The following is a 22699-nucleotide window of genomic DNA, read 5'->3' on the forward strand; positions in this document are numbered from 1 at the left end:
TGTAGAGTAGTGGTCTGAGGGAACACACTTAATGTATTGTAGAGTAGTGGTCTGAGGGAACACACTTAATGTATTGTAGAGTAGTGGTCTGAGGGAACACACTTAATGTATTGTAGAGTAGTGGTCTGAGGGAACACACTTAATGTATTGTAGAGTAGTGGTCTGAGGGAACACACTTAATGTATTGTAGAGTAGTGGTCTGAGGGAACACACTTAATGTATTGTAGAGTAGTGGTCTGAGGGAACACACTTAATGTATTGTAGAGTAGTGGTCTGAGGGAACACACTTAATGTATTGTAGAGTAGTGGTCTGAGGGAACACACTTAATGTATTGTAGAGTAGTGGTCTGAGGGAACACACTTAATGTATTGTAGAGTAGTGGTCTGAGGGAACACACTTAATGTATTGTAGAGTAGTGGTCTGAGGGAACACACTTAATGTATTGTAGATATGTGGTAGTAGAGGAGTGGTCTGAGGGAACACACTTAATGTATTGTAGAGTAGTGGTCTGAGGGAACACACTTAATGTATTGTAGAGTAGTGGTCTGAGGGAACACACTTAATGTATTGTAGATATGTGGTAGTAGAGGAGTGGTCTGAGGGAACACACTTAATGTGTTGTAGATATGTGGTAGTAGAGTAGTGGTTTCAGGAACACACTTAATGTATTGTAGATATGTGGTAGTAGAGTAGTGGTCTGAGGGAACACACTTAATGTGTTGTAGATATGTGGTAGTAGAGGAGTGGTCTGACGGAACACACTTAATGTATTGTAGATATGTGGTAGTAGAGGAGTGGTTTCAGGGAACACACTTAATGTATTGTAGATATGTGGTAGTAGAGTAGTGGTCTGAGGGAACACACTTAATGTGTTGTAGATATGTGGTAGTAGAGTAGTGGTTTCAGGGAACACACTTAATGTATTGTAGATATGTGGTAGTAGAGTAGTGGTCTGAGGGAACACACTTAATGTATTGTAGATATGTGGTAGTAGAGTAGTGGTCTGAGGGAACACACTTAATGTATTGTAGAGTAGTGGTCTGAGGGAACACACTTAATGTATTGTAGAGTAGTGGTCTGAGGGAACACACTTAATGTATTGTAGATATGTGGTAGTAGAGGAGTGGTCTGAGGGAACACACTTAATGTATTGTAGAGTAGTGGTCTGAGGGAACACACTTAATGTATTGTAGAGTAGTGGTCTGAGGGAACACACTTAATGTATTGTAGATATGTGGTAGTAGAGGAGTGGTCTGAGGGAACACACTTAATGTGTTGTAGATATGTGGTAGTAGAGTAGTGGTTTCAGGGAACACACTTAATGTATTGTAGATATGTGGTAGTAGAGTAGTGGTCTGAGGGAACACACTTAATGTGTTGTAGATATGTGGTAGTAGAGGAGTGGTCTGACGGAACACACTTAATGTATTGTAGATATGTGGTAGTAGAGGAGTGGTTTCAGGGAACACACTTAATGTATTGTAGATATGTGGTAGTAGAGTAGTGGTCTGAGGGAACACACTTAATGTGTTGTAGATATGTGGTAGTAGAGTAGTGGTTTCAGGGAACACACTTAATGTATTGTAGATATGTGGTAGTAGAGTAGTGGTCTGAGGGAACACACTTAATGTATTGTAGATATGTGGTAGTAGAGTAGTGGTCTGAGGGAACACACTTAATGTATTGTAGAGTAGTGGTCTGAGGGAACACACTTAATGTATTGTAGAGTAGTGGTCTGAGGGAACACACTTAATGTATTGTAGAGTAGTGGTCTGAGGGAACACACTTAATGTACTGTAGAGTAGTGGTCTGAGGGAACACACTTAATGTATTGTAGAGTAGTGGTCTGAGGGAACACACTTAATGTATTGTAGAGTAGTGGTCTGAGGGAACACACTTAATGTATTGTAGATATGTGGTAGTAGAGGAGTGGTCTGAGGGAACACACTTAATGTATTGTAGATATGTGGTAGTAGAGGAGTGGTCTGACGGAACACACTTAATGTATTGTAGATATGTGGTAGTAGAGGAGTGGTTTCAGGGAACACACTTAATGTATTGTAGATATGTGGTAGTAGAGTAGTGGTCTGAGGGAACACACTTAATGTGTTGTAGATATGTGGTAGTAGAGTAGTGGTTTCAGGGAACACACTTAATGTATTGTAGATATGTGGTAGTAGAGTAGTGGTCTGAGGGAACACACTTAATGTATTGTAGATATGTGGTAGTAGAGGAGTGGTCTGACGGAACACACTTAATGTATTGTAGATATGTGGTAGTAGAGGAGTGGTTTCAGGGAACACACTTAATGTATTGTAGATATGTGGTAGTAGAGTAGTGGTCTGAGGGAACACACTTAATGTGTTGTAGATATGTGGTAGTAGAGTAGTGGTTTCAGGGAACACACTTAATGTATTGTAGATATGTGGTAGTAGAGTAGTGGTCTGAGGGAACACACTTAATGTGTTGTAGATATGTGGTAGTAGAGTAGTGGTCTGAGGGAACACACTTAATGTATTGTAGATATGTGGTAGTAGAGTAGTGGTCTGAGGGAACACACTTAATGTATTGTAGAGTAGTGGTCTGAGGGAACACACTTAATGTATTGTAGAGTAGTGGTCTGAGGGAACACACTTAATGTATTGTAGAGTAGTGGTCTGAGGGAACACACTTAATGTACTGTAGAGTAGTGGTCTGAGGGAACACACTTAATGTATTGTAGAGTAGTGGTCTGAGGGAACACACTTAATGTATTGTAGAGTAGTGGTCTGAGGGAACACACTTAATGTATTGTAGATATGTGGTAGTAGAGTAGTGGTCTGAGGGAACACACTTAATGTATTGTAGAGTAGTGGTCTGAGGGAACACACTTAATGTATTGTAGAGTAGTGGTCTGAGGGAACACACTTAATGTATTGTAGAGTAGTGGTCTGAGGGAACACACTTAATGTATTGTAGAGTAGTGGTCTGAGGGAACACACTTAATGTATTGTAGAGTAGTGGTCTGAGGGAACACACTTAATGTATTGTAGATATGTGGTAGTAGAGTAGTGGTCTGAGGGAACACACTTAATGTATTGTAGAGTAGTGGCCTGAGGGAACACACTTAATGTATTGTAGAGTAGTGGTCTGAGGGAACACACTTAATGTGTTGTAGATATGTGGTAGTAGAGTAGTGGTCTGAGGGAACACACTTAATGTATTGTAGAGTAGTGGTCTGAGGGAACACACTTAATGTGTTGTAGAAATGTGGTAGTAGAGTAGTGGTCTGAGGGAACACACTTAATGTGTAGTAGATATGTGGTAGTAGAGTAGTGGTCTGAGGGAACACACTTAATGTATTGTAGATATGTGGTAGTAGAGTAGTGGCCTGAGGGAACACACTTAATGTATTGTAGAGTAGTGGCCTGAGGGAACACACTTAATGTGTTGTGAAAAGTGTTATGAAATGTAACGTCATGTAATATTTTAAATTGTATATAACTTCCTTAATGTTGCTGGACCCCAGGAAGAGTAGCTGCTGCCTTGGCCGGAACTAATGGGGATCCATAATAAACTCCAGGAAGAGTAGCTGCTGCCTTGGTAGGAACTAATGGGGATCCATAATAAACTCCAGGAAGAGTAGCTGCTGCTTTGGCAGGAACTAATGGGGATCCATAAAAACCCCCAGGAAGAGTAGCTGCTTCCTTGTCAGGAATTAATGGGGATCCATAATAAACCCCAGGAAGAGTAGCTGCTTCCTTGTCAGGAACTAATGGGGATCCATAATAAACCCCAGGAAGAGTAGCTGCTTCCTTGTCAGGAACTAATGGGGATCCATAATAAACCCCAGGAAGAGTAGCTGCTTCCTTGTCAGGAACTAATGGGGATCCATAATAAACCCCAGGAAGAGTAGCTGCTTCCTTGTCAGGAACTAATGGGGATCCATAATAAACCCCAGGAAGAGTAGCTGCTGCCTTGGCAGGAACTAATGGGGATCCATAAAAAAACCCAGGAAGAGTAGCTGCTTCCTTGTCAGGAACTAATGGGGATCCATAATAAACCCCCAGGAAGAGTAGCTGCTTCCTTATCAGGAACTAATGGGGATCCATAATAAACCCCAGGAAGAGTAGCTGTTGCCTTGGCAGGAACTAATGGGGATCCATAATAAACCCCAGGAAGAGTAGCTGCTTCCTTGTCAGGAACTAATGGGGATCCATATAAACCCCAGGAAGAGTAGCTGCTGCCTTGGCAGGAACTAATGGGGATCCATAAAAAACCCCAGGAAGGCGTAGCTGCTGCCTTGGCATGAACTAATGGGGATCCATAATAAACCCCAGGAAGAGTAGCTGCTGCCTTGGCAGGAACTAATGGGGATCCATAAAAAACCCCAGGAAGAGTAGCTGCTGCCTTGGCATGAACTAATGGGGATCCATAATAAACCCCAGGAAGAGTAGCTGCTGCCTTGGCAGGAGCTAATGGGGATCCATAAAAAACCCCAGGAAGAGTAGCTGCTGCCTTGGCATGAACTAATGGGGATCCATAATAAACCCCAGGAAGAGTAGCTGCTGCCTTGGCAGGAACTAATGGGGATCCATAATAAACCCCAGGAAGAGTAGCTGCTGCCTTGGTAGGAACTAATGAGGATCCATAAAAAAACCAGGAAGAGTAGCTGCTTCCTTGTCAGGAACTAATGGGGATCCATAATAAACCCCAGGAAGAGTAGCTGTTGCCTTGGCAGGAACTAATGGGGATCCATAATAAACCCCAGGAAGAGTAGCTGCTTCCTTGTCAGGAACTAATGGGGATCCATAATAAACCCCAGGAAGAGTAGCTGCTGCCTTGGCAGGAACTAATGGGGATCCATAAAAAAAACCCAGGAAGAGTAGCTGCTTCCTTGTCAGGAACTAATGGGGATCCATAATAAACCCCAGGAAGAGTAGCTGCTGCCAAGTTTAAAATATCCCCCAGGTCTAAAACAGAGCAGAAAGCTTCTCCAACCCATCATGGAGGTTGTAGACTTCCTACCCATTATAGAAGTTGTAGACTTCCTACCCATTATAGAAGTTATAGACTTCCTACCCATTATGGAAGTTGTAGACTTCCTACCCATTATAGAAGTTATAGACTTCCTACCCATTATGGAAGTTGTAGACTTCCTACCCATTATGGAGGTTGTAGACTTCCTACCCATTATGGAAGTTGTAGACTTCCTACCCATTATAGAAGTTGTAGACTTCCTACCCATTATGGAGGTTGTAGAATTCCTACCCATTATAGAAGTTGTAGACGTCCTACCCATTATAGAAGTTGTAGACTTCCTACACATTATAGAAGTTGTAGACTTCCTACCCATTATAGAAGTTATAGACTTCCTACCCATTATGGAAGTTGTAGACTTCCTACCCATTATGGAGGTTGTAGACTTCCTACCCATTATGGAAGTTGTAGACTTCCTACCCATTATAGAAGTTGTAGACTTCCTACCCATTATGGAGGTTGTAGACTTCCTACCCATTATAGAAGCTGTAGACTTCCTACCCATTATGGAGGTTGTAGACTTCCTACCCATTATGGAGGTTGTAGACTTCCTACCCATTATAGAAGTTGTAGACTTCCTACCCATTATAGAAGTTGTAGACTTCCTACACATTATGGAGGTTGTAGACCTCCTACCCATTATAGAAGTTGTAGACTTCCTACCCATTATAGAAGTTGTAGACTTCCTACACATTATAGAAGTTGTAGACTTCCTACCCATTATAGAAGTTACAGACTTCCTACCCATTATGGAAGTTGTAGACTTCCTACCCATTATGGAGGTTGTAGACTTCCTACCCATTATGGAAGTTGTAGACTTCCTACCCATTATAGAAGTTATAGACTTCCTACCCATTATGGAAGTTGTAGACTTCCTACCCATTATGGAGGTTGTAGACTTCCTACACATTATAGAAGTTGTAGACTTCCTACCCATTATAGAAGTTGTAGACTTCCTACACATTATAGAAGTTGTAGACTTCCTACCCATTATAGAAGTTGTAGACTTCCTACCCATTATGGAAGTTGTAGACTTCCTACCCATTATGGAGGTTGTAGACTTCCTACCCATTATAGAAGTTGTAGACTTCCTACCCATTATAGAAGTTGTAGACGTCCTACACATTATAGAAGTTGTAGACTGCCTACCCATTATAGAAGTTATAGACTTCCTACCCATTATGGAAGTTGTAGACTTCCTACCCATTATGGAGGTTGTAGACTTCCTACCCATTATGGAAGTTGTAGACTTCCTACCCATTATAGAAGTTGTAGACTTCCTACCCATTATGGAGGTTGTAGACTTCCTACCCATTATAGAAGTTGTAGACTTCCTACCCATTATATAAGTTGTAGACTTCCTACTCATTATGGAGGTTGTAGACCTCCTACCCATTATAGAAGTTGTAGACTTCCTACCCATTATAGAAGTTGTAGACTTCCTACCCATTATGGATGTTGTAGACTTCCTACCCATTATGGAGGTTGTAGACTTCCTACCCATTATAGGAGTTATAGACTTCCTACCCATTATAGAAGTTGTAGACTTCCTACCCATTATAGAAGTTGTAGACTTCCTACCCATTATAGAAGTTGTAGACTTCCTACCCATTATAGAAGTTGTAGACTTCCTACACATTATAGAAGTTGTAGACTTCCTACCCATTATAGAAGTTGTAGACTTCCTACCCATTATAGAAGTGGTAGACTTCCTACCCATTATGGAAGTTGTAGACTTCCTACCCATTATAGAAGTTGTAGACTTCCTACCCATTATGGAGGTTGTAGAATTCCTACCCATTATAGAAGTTGTAGACTTCCTACCCATTATAGAAGTTGTAGACTTCCTACACATTATAGAAGTTGTAGACTTCCTACCCATTATAGAAGTTATAGACTTCCTACCCATTATGGAAGTTGTAGACTTCCTACCCATTATGGAGGTTGTAGACTTCCTACCCATTATGGAAGTTGTAGACTTCCTACCCATTATAGAAGTTGTAGACTTCCTACCCATTATGGAGGTTGTAGACTTCCTACCCATTATAGAAGCTGTAGACTTCCTACCCATTATGGAGGTTGTAGACTTCCTACCCATTATGGAGGTTGTAGACTTCCTACCCATTATAGAAGTTGTAGACTTCCTACCCATTATAGAAGTTGTAGACTTCCTACTCATTATGGAGGTTGTAGACCTCCTACCCATTATAGAAGTTGTAGACTTCCTACCCATTATAGAAGTTGTAGACTTCCTACACATTATAGAAGTTGTAGACTTCCTACCCATTATAGAAGTTGTATACTTCCTACCCATTATGGAGGTTGTAGACTTCCTACCCATTATGGAAGTTGTAGACTTCCTACCCATTATAGAAGTTATAGACTTCCTACCCATTATGGAAGTTGTAGACTTCCTACCCATTATGGAGGTTGTAGACTTCCTACCCATTATAGAAGTTGTAGACTTCCTACCCATTATAGAAGTTGTAGACTTCCTACCCATTATAGAAGTTGTAGACTTCCTACCCATTATAGAAGTTATAGACTTCCTACCCATTATAGAAGTTATAGACTTCCTACCCATTATGGAAGTTGTAGACTTCCTACCCATTATGGAGGTTGTAGACTTCCTACCCATTATGGAAGTTGTAGACTTCCTACCCATTATAGAAGTTATAGACTTCCTACCCATTATGGAAGTTGTAGACTTCCTACCCATTATAGAAGTTGTAGACTTCCTACCCATTATGGAGGTTGTAGACTTCCTACCCATTATGGAAGTTGTAGACTTCCTACCCATTATAGAAGTTATAGACTTCCTACCCATTATGGAAGTTGTAGACTTCCTACCCATTATGGAGGTTGTAGACTTCCTACCCATTATAGAAGTTGTAGACTTCCTACCCATTATAGAAGTTGTAGACTTCCTACACATTATAGAAGTTGTAGACTTCCTACCCATTATAGAAGTTATAGACTTCCTACCCATTATGGAAGTTGTAGACTTCCTACCCATTATGGAGGTTGTAGACTTCCTACCCATTATAGAAGTTGTAGACTTCCTACCCATTATAGAAGTTGTAGACTTCCTACACATTATAGAAGTTGTAGACTTCCTACCCATTATAGAAGTTATAGACTTCCTACCCATTATGGAAGTTGTAGACTTCCTACCCATTATGGAGGTTGTAGACTTCCTACCCATTATAGAAGTTGTAGACTTCCTACCCATTATAGAAGTTGTAGACTTCCTACCCATTATGGAGGTTGTAGACTTCCTACCCATTATGGAGGTTGTAGACTTCCTACCCATTATGGAAGTTGTAGACTTCCTACCCATTATAGAAGTTGTAGACCTCCTACCCATTATAGAAGTTGTAGACTTCCTACCCATTATGGAGGTTGTAGACTTCCTACCCATTATAGAAGTTGTAGACCTCCTACCCATTATAGCAATTGTAGACTTCCTACCCATTATAGAAGTTGTAGACTTCCTACCCATTATAGAAGTTGTAGACTTCCTACCCATTATAGAAGTTGTAGACCTCCTACCCATTATAGAAGTTGTAGACCTCCTACCCATGATAGAAGTTGTAGACCTCCTACCCATGATAGAAGTTGTAGACTTCCTACCCATTATAGAAGTTGTAGACTTCCTACCCATTATAGAAGTTGTAGACCTCCTTCCCATTATAGAAGTTGTAGACTTCCTACCCATTATAGAAGTTGTAGACTTCCTACCCATTATAGAAGTTGTAGACTTCCTACCCATTATAGAAGTTGTAGACTTCCTACCCATTATAGAAGTTGTAGACTTCCTACCCATTATAGAAGTTGTAGACTTCCTACCCATTATAGAAGTTGTAGACTTCCTACCCATTATGGAAGTTGTAGACTTCCTACCCATTATAGAAGTTGTAGACTTCCTACCCATTATAGAAGTTGTAGACTTCCTACCCATTATAGAAGTTGTAGACTTCCTACCCATTATAGAAGTTGTAGACTTCCTACCCATTATGGAAGTTGTAGACTTCCTACCCATTATAGAAGTTGTAGACTTCCTACCCATTATAGAAGTTGTAGACTTCCTACCCATTATAGAAGTTGTAGACCTCCTACCCATTATAGAAGTTGTAGACTTCCTACCCATTATGGAAGTTGTAGACTTCCTACCCATTATAGAAGTTGTAGAATTCCTACCCATTATAGAAGTTATAGACCTCCTACCCATTATAGAAGTTGTAGACTTCCTACCCATTATAGAAGTTGTAGACTTCCTACCCATTATGGAGGTTGTAGACTTCATCTCCAACTCTTCTCTGACCTAAATTCACCACTTCACTTGGTGACATCTAGTAGCAGCAGGTTTCTGGTTGAAACCCAGAAGGGAAACAGCTATTTATAATCGGGCATTTAATTCTGACTTTATTGTTTACAATCATTACTATTTTACTATAGCCTCGTGATCTGTTTGAGTGAGTTTCACCCAGCTGTTCTGGGTCTTTCAGTGAAACTAATCACATAAAAACCAGTGTGTATCCCAAATGTACCCTTTTCCCTACATAGGGCCCAGGGGTCTCTGGTCAAAAGTCGTGCACTATGTATGGAATAGGGTGCCATTTGGGATGAAGTCATTCCAGGAGGATAGGCCTCCCCTCCCCTCCTCTCCTCTCCTCTCCTCTCCCTCTCCCCTCCCCTCCCCTCCTCTCCCCTCCCCTCCCCTCCTCTCCCCTCCCCTCCCCTCCCCTCCCCTCCTCTCCCCTCCCCTCCCCTCCTCTCCTCTCCTCTCCCCTCCCCTCCCCTCCCCTCCTCTCCCCTCCCCTCCCCTCCCCTCCCCTCCCCTCCCCTCCTCTCCCCTCCCCTCCCCTCCCCTCCCCTCCGGGTAGTTTCATCACAGCACCCCACCACATGATAAAACAGAGGCCTGTAAAGCTAAACAGTTCTAAATGTGTCTGCAACTCTCCTCATTCACCACCTACCCCCCTCCCCCCCCCCCAAGCCAATCAGCCACCCAGCCAGCCAGTCCGTCACCCATCCACCCACACAGCCAGTCAGCGAGACTATGATTAGATTAAGAAATGTATGGACACACACACACGTTTGTTTTACTATCCTTGTTGGGAACAATTGATTCCGATTTAAATTCCTATTTTCTCCGTCACCTGTTACACGTTTCCGGCGGCCCCTGAAACCTAAACCTGACCTCTACAACAGCCTTTTCCCTTGTGGGGACCGGAGAAATGTCCCCACTTGTCTGAGTTTTCCTTGTCTCTCTCTCTCTCTGTTCCCCTCTCTCTCTCTCTCTCTGTTCCCCTCTCTCTCTCTCTCTCTCTGTTCCCCTCTCTCTCTCTCTCTCTCTCTCTGTTCCTCTCTCTCTCTTCCCCTCTCTCTCTCTCTCTGTTCCCCTCTCTCTCTCTCTCTCTCTCTCTCTGTTCCCCTCTCTCTCTCTCTCTCTCTCTCTCTCTGTTCCTCTCTCTCTTCCCCTCTCTCTCTCTCTCTCCTCTCTCTCTCTCTCTCTCTCTCTGTTCCTCTCTCTCTCTCCCCTCTCTCTCTCTCTCTGTTCCTCTCTCTCTCTCTTCCCCTCTCTCTCTCTCTCTGTTCCCCTCTCTCTCTCTCTCTCTGTTCTTCTCTCTCTCTCTCTCTCTGTCTCTCACTCTCTCTGTTTCTCTCTCTCTCTCTCTGTCTCTCACTCTCTCTCTCCTCTCTCTGTCTCTCACTCTCTCTCTCTCTGTTCCTCTCTCTCTCTCTCTCTCTCTCTCTCTCTCTCTCTCTCTCTCTCTCACACACACACAGACACAGTGATTTGATTGGCTGTCTCGCCATTCTTTCTCAAACCAATTCCATTTAAAACTCCATCACTTTGGAATCATGATCAGAAACCAGAGTTTCCTTGTGCCTGTTTTGACCTTAAACAAACCAATATGTGATGAACCATCCCGATTTGTTGTTCTTTGGTAATTAGACATCTCAGCCACATCTCCTACAGGCTGTTTCAGAGTGATCTACAATCAAAGCTACGGAAGGAACAGACTAAAAACACATCAAACTAACAGTTTGCCAACTGAACAGCGAAGTCAAATCAGATACCCGCCCGTCACTGCAACAAATATTTATCTCCTCAATTATTTGTAAACTCCCCGTTCTCTTTCTCTGTGGACTGCAAATAGTCATTGAATGAGAGATTTGTAAATGATAGAGGGCTTTGATGTCGCCAGTAAACCAGTGGTCCGTCCCAAACGGTATCCTGTTCAAAAGCACTATGAAGGGAATAGGGTGCTGCTGTGTGGGACTCAGGCTAGATCTGCCTGGCATCTGGGAAGGAAGGAAGGAGGAGGAGCCCATTTCCTTTGCTTCCTTTCTTTTTGTGGAGACGGGGCAGGCAGCATTCTTCACATCTACTACTGCAGCCTGAGGGGTTACAGCAGACCCCCCAGTCTCTCAGACCTCTTACGTCTTTTTCATTTGTTTAGACAAACAGCTATAAACATGTAGAGAGCAGGGTGAAACTAAGGTAGAGTGGAGTAGCCCCCAGGCCTCATAGCAGGGTGAAACTAAGGTAGAGTGGAGTAGCCCCCAGGCCTCATAGCAGGGTGAAACTAAGGTAGAGTGGAGTAGCCCCTAGGCCTCATAGCAGGGTGAAATTAAGGTAGAGTGGAGTAGCCCCCAGGCCTCATAGCAGGGTGAAACTAAGGTAGAGTGGAGTAGCCCCCAGGCCTCATAGCAGGGTGAAACTAAACACACTGACCGGCTGCACTCACAACACCCTGACCGGCTGCACTCACAACACCCTGACCGGCAGCACTCACAACACACTGACCGGCTGCACTCACAACACCCTGACCGGCAGCACTCAAAACACACTGACCGGCTGCACTCACAACACCCTGACCGGCTGCACTCACAACACACTGACCGGCTGCACTCACAACACCCTGACCGGCTGCACTCACAACACCCTGACCGGCAGCACTCACAACACCCTGACCGGCTGCTCTCACAACACCCTGACCGGCAGCACTCACAACACACTGACCGGCTGCACTCACAACACACTGACCGGCTGCACTCACAACACCCTGACCGGCTGCACTCACAACACCCTGACCGGCTGCACTCACAACACCCTGACCGGCTGCACTCACAACACCCTGACCGGCTGCACTCACAACACACTGAACGGCTGCTCTCACAACACACTGACCGGCTGCACTCACAACACCCTGACCGGCTGCACTCACAACACCCTGACCGGCTGCACTCACAACACACTGACCGGCTGCTCTCACAACACACTGACCGGCTGCTCTCACAGCACACTGACCGGTTGCACTCACAACACCCTGACCGGCAGCACTCACAACACCCTGACCGGCAGCACTCACAACACCCTGACCGGCTGCACTCACAACACCCTGACCGGCAGCACTCACAACACCCTGACCGGCTGCACTCACAACACCCTGACCGGCTGCACTCACAACACCCTGACCGGCAGCACTCACAACACCCTGACCGGCTGCACTCACAACACCCTGACCGGCAGCACTCACAACACCCTGACCGGCTGCACTCACAACACACTGACCGGCTGCACTCACAACACCCTGACCAGCTGCACTCACAACACCCTGACCGGCAGCACTCACAACACACTGACTGCAACATCAGAGCAGAGTTAGTATAAGTGTAAACTGCATCCCAACATCCTAACACGAGGCCACCAGGTCTACCTGCGTCTGAACAAGGACAGGAGACCAAGCTCACCAGCTGACTGTCTGCCTGACAAAACCTACATAACATAACAGTTTCAAATATATTCTGATGATTTTTATATCATTTTTGGGGGGTATTTTTTTTAAAGTATTATTATAATCATTTTTTTAAGGGGTGGATCAGCTTTAATATTGTAGATAGATTCCAGCTTCCATCAATGTAATTGTCTGCATCACTTCCAATCCCCCAAATATCTTCTTGTAAATATATATATATATACAGTTGAAGTCAGAAGTTTACATACACCTTAGCCAAATACATTTAAAATCAGTTTTTTCCACAATTCCTGACATTTAATCCTAGTAAAAATCCCCTTTCTTAGGTCAGTTAGGATCACCACTTTATTTTAAGAATGTGAAATGTCAGAATAATAGTAGAGAGAATGATTTATTTCAGCTTTTATTTATTTCATCACATTCCCAGTGGGACAGAAGTTTACAACCACTCAATTAGTATTTGGTAGCATTGCCTTTAAGTTATTTAACCTGGGTCAAACGCTTCGGGTAGCCTTCCACAAGCTTCCCACAATAAGTTGGGTGAGTTTTGTCCCATTCCTCCTGACAGAGCTGGTGTAACTGAGTCAGGTTTGTAGGCCTCCTTGCCTGCACATGCTGTTTCAGTTCTGCCCACAAATTTTCTATGGGATTGAGGTCTGGGCTTTGTGATGGCCACTCCAATACGTTGACTTTGTTGTCCTTAAGCCATTTTGCCTCAATTTTGGAAGTATGCTTGGGGTCATTGTCCATTTGGAAGACCCATTCGTGACCAAGCTTTAACTCCCTGACTGGTGCCTTGAGATGTTGCTTCAATATTTTTCCCCTTCCATTGAGGTACTGTTGTAATTTTGGCTACAGGGAAGACATCCTCCTCCCTCACGTGGTACCCTTCCCGCAGGCTCATCCTGACATGACCCCCCAGCATGACAATGCCACCAGCCATGCTGCTCGTTCTGTGCGTGATTTCAGGAATGGGCTTGTTCTGCCAGGGCCAGCGAAGAGCCCGGATCTCAAACCCATTGAGCACGTCTGGGACCGGTTGGATCGGAGGGTGAGGGCTAGGGCCATTCCCCACAGAAATGTCAGGAAACTTGCAGGTGCCTTGGTGGAAGAGTGGGGTGACATCTCACAGGAAGAACTGGCAGATCTGGTGCTGTCCATGAAGAGGAGATACATTGCAGTACTTAATGCAGCTGGTGGCCACACCAGATACTGACTGTTACTTTTGATTTTGACCCCCCCTTTGTTAAGGGACACATTTTTCCATTTCTGTTAGTCACATGTCTGTGGAACTTGTTCAGTTTACGTCTCAGTTGTTGAATCTTGTTATGTTCATACAAATATGTACACATGTTAAGTTTGCTGAAAATAAACGCAGTTGACAGTGAGAGGACCTTTTGTTTTTTTTTGCTGGGTTTATTATCTCCAATGTATTGACTATGTAAAAAACCTGTCTGATTAGAATGATTAATGTCCGACAAAACCTATTTAATTCTAGGCGCTATACATTTTGCTAGAATTGCTGCATCACAACACTGAAGTGTAAGGGGCCTCTGTTTTTTTAATGGACTGGATCTTTATATTTACCAACTTGGATCCTGTTTCAGTAATAATGAAATCAGACCTTGTTGAGTGTGTGATAATCTACCGTTTATATAGGAGTGGTTAAAACATGCTAATAACCACAGAACCAATGAGTACAACCACAAACCTCCACTGGTATGTCATCCAGCCCTGGAGTTCTCCCAGACTTAAAGGCTTTAATAGCATCAAGAACTTCCTCCTCTGTAATTTACCTTGACATGAGTCTTTCTGTACAGATGTTCATTTGGCATTATTAACAGAAAAAACATCCATTATCTTCTGTTAGAAGAGATGGAGGAGACTGAAACCAAGACATGCTTAAAGAACTTTACTTCCTCTTTCTAAATATCATTTGGTGAATCATGGGTGACTCCATTATTTGTAACAAGTTTTAGTAAATTATTTTTGGTAGCATTTCTATGTTGAAGATTCAAAAATTATTTGGGTAATTTTTCCCCAATATTCCATCCAGTTCGAATTATTTTTAATAAAATATTACACTGGATCTTTGTTGAATAAGTTCCTCCATTTCTTCTTTTCTTCTTGTTTATATATTGATGAACTAGCTCTAACTTGGGATAGACTTGATCATGATCACAACATCTGACTTGGTATAGACATGATTCAAGATGAGACTCTATCAGAGGTAAAGTCTACCATAAGGTCCGTAGATATGAGACTCTATCAGAGGTAAAGTCTACCATAAGGTCTGTAGATATGAGACTCTATCAGAGGTAAAGTCTACCATAAGGTCTGTAGATATGATTCAAGATGAGACTCTATCAGAGGTAAAGTCTACCATAAGGTCCGTAGATATGATTCAAGATGAGACTATATCAGAGGTAAAGTCTACCATAAGGTCCGTAGATATGAGACTCTATCAGAGGTAAAGTCTACCATAAGGTCCGTAGATATGAGACTCTATCAGAGGTAAAGTCTACCATAAGGTCCGTAGATATGATTCAAGATGAGACTATATCAGAGGTAAAGTCTACCATAAGGTCTGTAGATATGAGACTCTATCAGAGGTAAAGTCTACCATAAGGTCCGTAGATATGAGACTCTATCAGAGGTAAAGTCTACCATAAGGTCTGTAGATATGATTCAAGATGAGACTATATCAGAGGTAAAGTCTACCATAAGGTCCGTAGATATGATTCAAGATGAGACTCTATCAGAGGTAAAGTCTACCATAAGGTCTGACGGTCTGTTCTGTTGTTGTTTGGGTTTTCCATGGGATTTCACATTCAGTGTGTAGCACAGCACCCTACAGGATAGTTAGGCTGCACTGTCATCCGTCCTCAGACCCCACACCCAGGTGGAGAGGCTTATAGAAAGAGACAGGAGAAAGAGCAGCGCATTAATGGGGGGACAAGCTTTATTACATCACACTAGAGGCGTCCAGTGACTTCCAGTATGTGTTTAATAGCAGTGTGAGGTGGTGGTAGCAGGGAGGAGACAGTGAGAGGTGATTGGCTAGGTCCTCCTGGTGATGTGGTCATAGATGACGACTTGGCTGTAGAGTTCAGACTGGAGGGGCGTCCTGGACGAGTTGTCTCCAGGTGAGGCCTACAGAGGAAACAAACACCAGGTGAGGTCTACAGAGGAAACAAACACCAGGTGAGGTCTACAGGGGAAACAAACACCAGGTGAGGCCTACAGAGGAAACAAACACCAGGTGAGGTCTACAGAGGAAACAAACACCAGGTGAGGTCTACAGAGGAAACAAACACCAGGTGAGGTCTACAGAGGAAACAAACACCAGGTGAGGTCTACAGAGGAAACAAACACCAGGTGAGGTCTACAGAGGAAACAAACACCAGGTGAGGTCTACAGAGGAAACAAACACCAGGTGAGGTCTACAGAGGAAACAAACACCAGGTGAGGTCTACAGAGGAAACAAACACCAGGTGAAGCCTACAGAGGAAACAAACACCAGGTGAGGCCTACAGAGGAAACAAACACCAGGTGAGGTTTACAGATGGCAGGAACACCAGGTGAGGTCTACAGAGGAAACAAACACCAGGTGAGGCCTACAGAGGAAACAAACACCAGGTGAGGCCTACAGATGGCAGGAACACCAGGTGAGGTCTACAGAGGAAACAAACACCAGGTGAGGCCTACAGAGGAAACAAACACCAGGTGAGGCCTACAGAGGAAACAAACACCAGGTGAGGCCTACAGAGGAAACAAACACCAGGTGAGGCCTACAGATGGCAGGAACACCAGGTGAGGCCTACAGAGGAAACAAACACCAGGTGAGGCCTACAGATGGCAGGAACACCAGGTGAGGTCTACAGAGGAAACAAACACCAGGTGAGGCCTACAGATGGCAGGAACACCAGGTGAGGCCTACAGAGGAAACAAACACCAGGTGAGGCCTACAGAGGAAACAAACACCAGGTGAGGTCTACAGAGGAAACAAACACCAGGTGAGGCCTACAGGGGAAACAAACACCAGGTGAGGTCTACAGGGGAAACAAACACCAGGTGAGGTCTACAGATGGCAGGAACACCAGGTGAGGCCTACAGAGGAAACAGACACCAGGTGAGGTCTACAGAGGAAACAAACACCAGGTGAGGCCTACAGAGGAAACAAACACCAGGTGAGGTCTACAGAGGAAACAAACACCAGGTGAGGTCTACAGAGGAAACAAACACCAGGTGAGGTCTACAGAGGAAACAAACACCAGGTGAGGTCTACAGAGGAAACAAACACCAGGTGAGGCCTACAGAGGAAACAAACACCAGGTGAGGTCTACAGAGGAAACAAACACCAGGTGAGGCCTACAGAGGAAACAAACACCAGGTGAGGTCTACAGAGGAAACAAACACCAGGTGAGGCCTACAGAGGAAACAAACACCAGGTGAGGTCTACAGAGGAAACAAACACCAGGTGAGGCCTACAGAGGAAACAAACACCAGGTGAGGTCTACAGAGGAAACAAACACCAGGTGAGGCCTACAGAGGAAACAAACACCAGGTGAGGTCTACAGGGGAAACAAACACCAGGTGAGGCCTATAGAGGAAACAAACACCAGGTGAGGTCTACAGAGGAAACAAACACCAGGTGAGGTCTACAGAGGAAACAAACACCAGGTGAGGCCTACAGAGGAAACAAACACCAGGTGAGGCCTACAGAGGAAACAAACACCAGGTGAGGCCTACAGAGGAAACAAACACCAGGTGAGGTCTACAGAGGAAACAAACACCAGGTGAGGCCTACAGAGGAAACAAACACCAGGTGAGGCCTACAGAGGAAACAAACACCAGGTGAGGCCTACAGATGGCAGGAACACCAGGTGAGGTCTACAGATGGCAGGAACACCAGGTGAGGCCTACAGATGGCAGGAACACCAGGTGAGGCCTACAGATGGCAGGAACACCAGGTGAGGCCTACAGATGGCAGGAACACCAGGTGAGGCCTACAGATGGCAGGAACACCAGGTGAGGCCTACAGATGGCAGGAACACCAGGTGAGGCCTACAGATGGCAGGAACACCAGGTGAGGCCTACAGATGGCAGGAACACCAGGTGAGGCCTACAGATGGCAGGAACACCAGGTGAGGCCTACAGATGGCAGGAACACCAGGTGAGGCCTACAGATGGCAGGAACACCAGGTGAGGCCTACAGATGGCAGGAACACCAGGTGAGGCCTACAGATGGCAGGAACACCAGGTGAGGCCTACAGATGGCAGGAACACCAGGTGAGGCCTACAGATGGCAGGAACACCAGGTGAGGCCTACAGATGGCAGGAACACCAGGTGAGGCCTACAGATGGCAGGAACACCAGGTGAGGCCTACAGATGGCAGGAACACCAGGTGAGGCCTACAGATGGCAGGAACACCAGGTGAGGCCTACAGATGGCAGGAACACCAGGCGAGGCCTACAGATGGCCCAGGTGAGGCCTAGATGGCAGGAACACCAGGTGAGGCCTACAGATGGCAGGAACACCAGGTGAGGCCTACAGATGGCAGGAACACCAGGTGAGGCCTACAGATGGCAGGAACACCAGGTGAGGCCTACAGATGGCAGGAACACCAGGTGAGGCCTACAGATGGCAGGAACACCAGGTGAGGCCTACAGATGGCAGGAACATCAGGTGAGGCCTACAGATGGCAGGAACACCAGGTGAGGCCTACAGATGGCAGGAACACCAGGTGAGGCCTACAGATGGCAGGAACACCAGGTGAGGCCTACAGATGGCAGGAACACCAGGTGAGGCCTACAGATGGCAGGAACACCAGGTGAGGCCTACAGATGGCCTAGATGGAACACCAGGTGAGGCCTACAGATGGCAGGAACACCAGGTGAGGTCTACAGATGGCAGGAACACCAGGTGAGGTCTACAGATGGCAGGAACACCAGGTGAGGTCTACAGATGGCAGGAACACCAGGTGAGGCCTACAGATGGCAGGAACACCAGGTGAGGCCTACAGATGGCAGGAACACCAGGTGAGGCCTACAGATGGCAGGAACACCAGGTGAGGCCTACAGATGGCAGGAACACCAGGTGAGGCCTACAGATGGCAGGAACACCAGGTGAGGCCTACAGATGGCAGGAACACCAGGTGAGGCCTACAGATGGCAGGAACACCAGGTGAGGCCTACAGATGGCAGGAACATCAGGTGAGGCCTACAGATGGCAGGAACACCAGGTGAGGCCTACAGACGGCAGGAACACCAGGTGAGGCCTACAGACGGCAGGGTTAGAGGAGAAACAGTGTTGGGAAATATCCCCAAATCCTTTGAACTAGATTATTAGATTACTCAATTAACTAAATGAACTCAGAGTAATTGTTTTAGAATTTAAAATGTGTTTAAAATCCAACAAGGTCCAAAAGCCAGAAACAACCTGTATCCTAGCTAGAGGATGTTATCAGACATGTCTGTCGTTTTCAGAACATCCTGTTTTTTAAAGATGTGGTCGTTTCTGGGCCTGGCTAAACATATTTCCCAGGGTGACTTGGGCCCCTCCACCCAGATTACATAAAGAGGTGTGAGCATGGGAGTAGCTGAGGCCCGTCCACCCAGATTACATAAAGAGGTGTGAGCATGGGAGCAGCTGGGGCCCCTCCACCCAGATTACATAAAGAGGTGTGAGCATGGGAGCAGGGGGGGCCCTCCACCCAGATTACATAAAGAGGTGTGAGCATGGGAGCCCCTCCACCCAGATTACATAAAGAGGTGAGAGCATGGGAGCAGCTGGGGCCCCTCCACCCAGATTACATGAAGAGGTGTGAGCATGGGAGCAGCTGGGGCCCCTCCACCCAGATGACATAAAGAGGTGTGAGCATGGGAGCAGCTGGGGCCCCTCCACCCAGATTACATAAAGAGGTGTGAGCATGGGAGCAGATGGGGCCCCTCCACCCAGATGACATAAAGAGGTGTGAGCATGGGAGCAGATGGGGCCCCTCCACCCAGATGACATAAAGAGGTGTGAGCATGGGAGCAGGGGGGCCCCTCCACCCAGATTACATAAAGAGGTGTGAGCATGGGAGCAGGGGGGCCCCTCCACCCAGATTACATAAAGAGGTGCGAGCATGGGAGCAGCTGGATACCCTCCACCCAGATTACATAAAGAGGTGTGAGCATGGGAGCAGGGGGGCCCCTCCACCCAGATTACATAAAGAGGTGTGAGCATGGGAGCAGCTGGGGCCCCTCCACCCAGATTACATAAAGAGGTGTAAGCATGGGAGCAGCTGGGGCCCCTCCACCCAGATTACATAAAGAGGTGTGAGCATGGGAGCAGGGGGGCCCCTCCACCCAGATTACATAAAGCAAAAAATAAAAATTGTCCAGTTGTGTGGATGATTCTACAATGTTTCTAATAGGTTGCAAAAAAACCATTCCCAGATCACATTTTGTCTGTTATTTAAACATTCCCAGATCACATTTTGTCTGTTATTTAAACATTCCCAGATCACATTTAGTCTGTTCTTTAAACATTCCCAGATCACATTTAGTCTGTTCTTTAAACATTCCCAGATCACATTTAGTCTGTTCTTTAAACATTCCCAGATCACATTTAGTCTGTTCTTTAAACATTCCCAGATCACATTTTGTCTGTTCTTTAAACATTCCCAGATCACATTTTGTCTGTTCTTTAAACATTCCCAGATCACATTTAGTCTGTTCTTTAAACATTCCCAGATCACATTTAGTCTGTTCTTTAAACATTCCCAGATCACATTTAGTCTGTTCTTTAAACATTCCCAGATCACATTTAGTCTGTTCTTTAAACATTCCCAGATCACATTTAGTCTGTTCTTTAAACATTCCCAGATCACATTTAGTCTGTTCTTTAAACATTCCCAGATCACATTTAGTCTGTTCTTTAAACATTCCCAGATCACATTTAGTCTGTTCTTTAAACATTCCCAGATCACATTTAGTCTGTTCTTTAAACATTCCCAGATCACATTTAGTCTGTTCTTTAAACATTCCCAGAATGCTTATTTAAGAAACGTGGTGAAGATATGAATAGAGATAGATTCCCAAAACACAAACTGTCCAGTTCTGCTGATATTCATAATGTTTGTATCAGGGTGCACAAAACGTTTCTTTGATGTTGACAGAAGGTTGACAGAACAGTCTTTCTGAGTTCTTTAAAGGTTCCCATGTTGACAGAAGGTTGACAGAACAGCCTTTCTGAGTTCTTTAAAGGTTCCCATGTTGACAGAAGGTTGACAGAACAGTCTTTCTGAGTTCTTTAAAGGTTCCCATGTTGACAGAAGGTTGACAGAACAGTCTTTCTGAGTTCTTTAAAGGTTCCCATGTTGACAGAAGGTTGACAGAACAGCCTTTCTGAGTTCTTTAAAGGTTCCCATGTTGACAGAAGGTTGACAGAACAGCCTTTCTGAGTTCTTTAAAGGTTCCCATGTTGACAGAAGGTTGACAGAACAGCCTTTCTGAGTTCTTTAAAGGTTCCCATGTTGACAGAAGGTTGACAGAACAGCCTTTCTGAGTTCTTTAAAGGTTCCCATGTTGACAGAAGGTTGACAGAACAGCCTTTCTGAGTTCTTTAAAGGTTCCCATGTTGACAGAAGGTTGACAGAACAGCCTTTCTGAGTTCTTTAAAGGTTCCCATGTTGACAGAAGGTTGACAAAACAGCCTTTCTGAGTTCTTTAAAGGTTCCCATGTTGACAGAAGGTTGACAGAACAGCCTTTCTGAGTTCTTTAAAGGTTCCCATGTTGACAGAAGGTTGACAGAACAGCCTTTCTGAGTTCTTTAAAGGTTCCCATGTTGACAGAACAGCCTTTCTGAGTTCTTTAAAGGTTCCCATGTTGACAGAAGGTTGACAGAACAGCCTTTCTGAGTTCTTTAAAGGTTCCCATGTTGACAGAAGGTTGACAGAACAGCCTTTCTGAGGTCTTTAAAGGTTCCCATGTTGACAGAAGGTTGACAGAACAGCCTTTCTGAGTTCACATGTGATCTGGGAAGGTTCTTGCAACATCAGGCAAACATTCTATAATCATCACCACGGCTGGGTCTGTGCTTTGCCACAGCTGGGTCTGTGCTTTGCCACAGCTGGGTCTGTGCTTTGCCACGGCCGGGTCTGTGCTTTGCCACGGCCGGGTCTGTGCTTTGCCACGGCCTGGTCTGTGCTTTGCCACGGCCGGGTCTTTGCTTTGCTGGGTTGAACTGGGCTGGGTTGAGCTGGGCTGGGGCAGTGCCATGCTGTTCAGGACTGGGCTGGGTTCTGGGCATGTGGGTGGTTGCTGGTTGCTCTGTCTGGCTTCCAGGGCCTCTAGTGTTTTAATAAGCAGCCTGGTCTGCTCTACTCTGCGTTGCTCTGGTCGGGTCTGGGCGGTGCTCAACCGCAGTTGGAGCGATTTTGATTTCGCCCCTTAACAGCAGAACTCAACAACACAGCAGAACTCAACATGTCTCTAAAGCTCAGTTTGCAACTCATGTTCAAAATAGCTGCTCCACAAAGCTCCTTCCCTTCCCACTTTGCCCCCAGCCGAGGAAAGAGATCTACGTTAACACCCAGAACTAGCAGACAGTGGATTAGGGTGGAGTTACCTTGTAGAACCCTGTTCAGTGTTTAACCTCTTCAAGCTATGGGGGCGCTATGTCATTATTGGATAAAAAAAAACATGCCCGTTTTAAGTGCAATATTTTGTCACGAAAAGATGCTCGACTATGCATATAATTGGCAGCTTTGGAAAAAAACTCTGACGTTTTCAAAACTGCAAAGATATTATCTGTGAGTGCCCCAGAACTGATGCTACAGGCGAAACCAAGATGGAACTTCAAACAGGAAATGAGCTGAATTTCTGACGCTCTGTTTTACTATCGTCTCCTTATATGGCTGT

At 45.1% G+C, this 22699-nt stretch overlaps 1 long non-coding RNA gene across 24 annotated transcripts; it reads left to right on the forward strand.

Moving 5' to 3' along the window:
• Positions 1 to 15948: 15948 nt before the first annotated feature.
• On the forward strand, positions 15949 to 19570 carry LOC127907100 (uncharacterized). 24 transcript variants are annotated; one of them, XR_008063199.1, is made up of 5 exons: positions 15949 to 16283; positions 16458 to 16573; positions 16922 to 17356; positions 17415 to 17530; positions 18658 to 19570. It is a non-coding gene; the product is annotated as an uncharacterized LOC127907100 (long non-coding RNA). The 24 variants fall into 24 exon arrangements; XR_008063207.1 differs by lacking the exons at positions 16458 to 16573; positions 18658 to 19570 and adding exons at positions 16371 to 16428; positions 16661 to 16805 and having other exon boundaries at positions 16980 to 17356; positions 17415 to 18249; XR_008063202.1 differs by lacking the exon at positions 18658 to 19570 and adding an exon at positions 16661 to 16805 and having other exon boundaries at positions 16980 to 17356; positions 17415 to 18249.
• The last annotated feature ends 3129 nt before the right edge of the window (positions 19571 to 22699 follow it).

Source organism: Oncorhynchus keta, chromosome 14 (assembly GCF_023373465.1).
Source record: "Oncorhynchus keta strain PuntledgeMale-10-30-2019 chromosome 14, Oket_V2, whole genome shotgun sequence".
Lineage (NCBI taxonomy): Eukaryota > Metazoa > Chordata > Actinopteri > Salmoniformes > Salmonidae > Oncorhynchus > Oncorhynchus keta.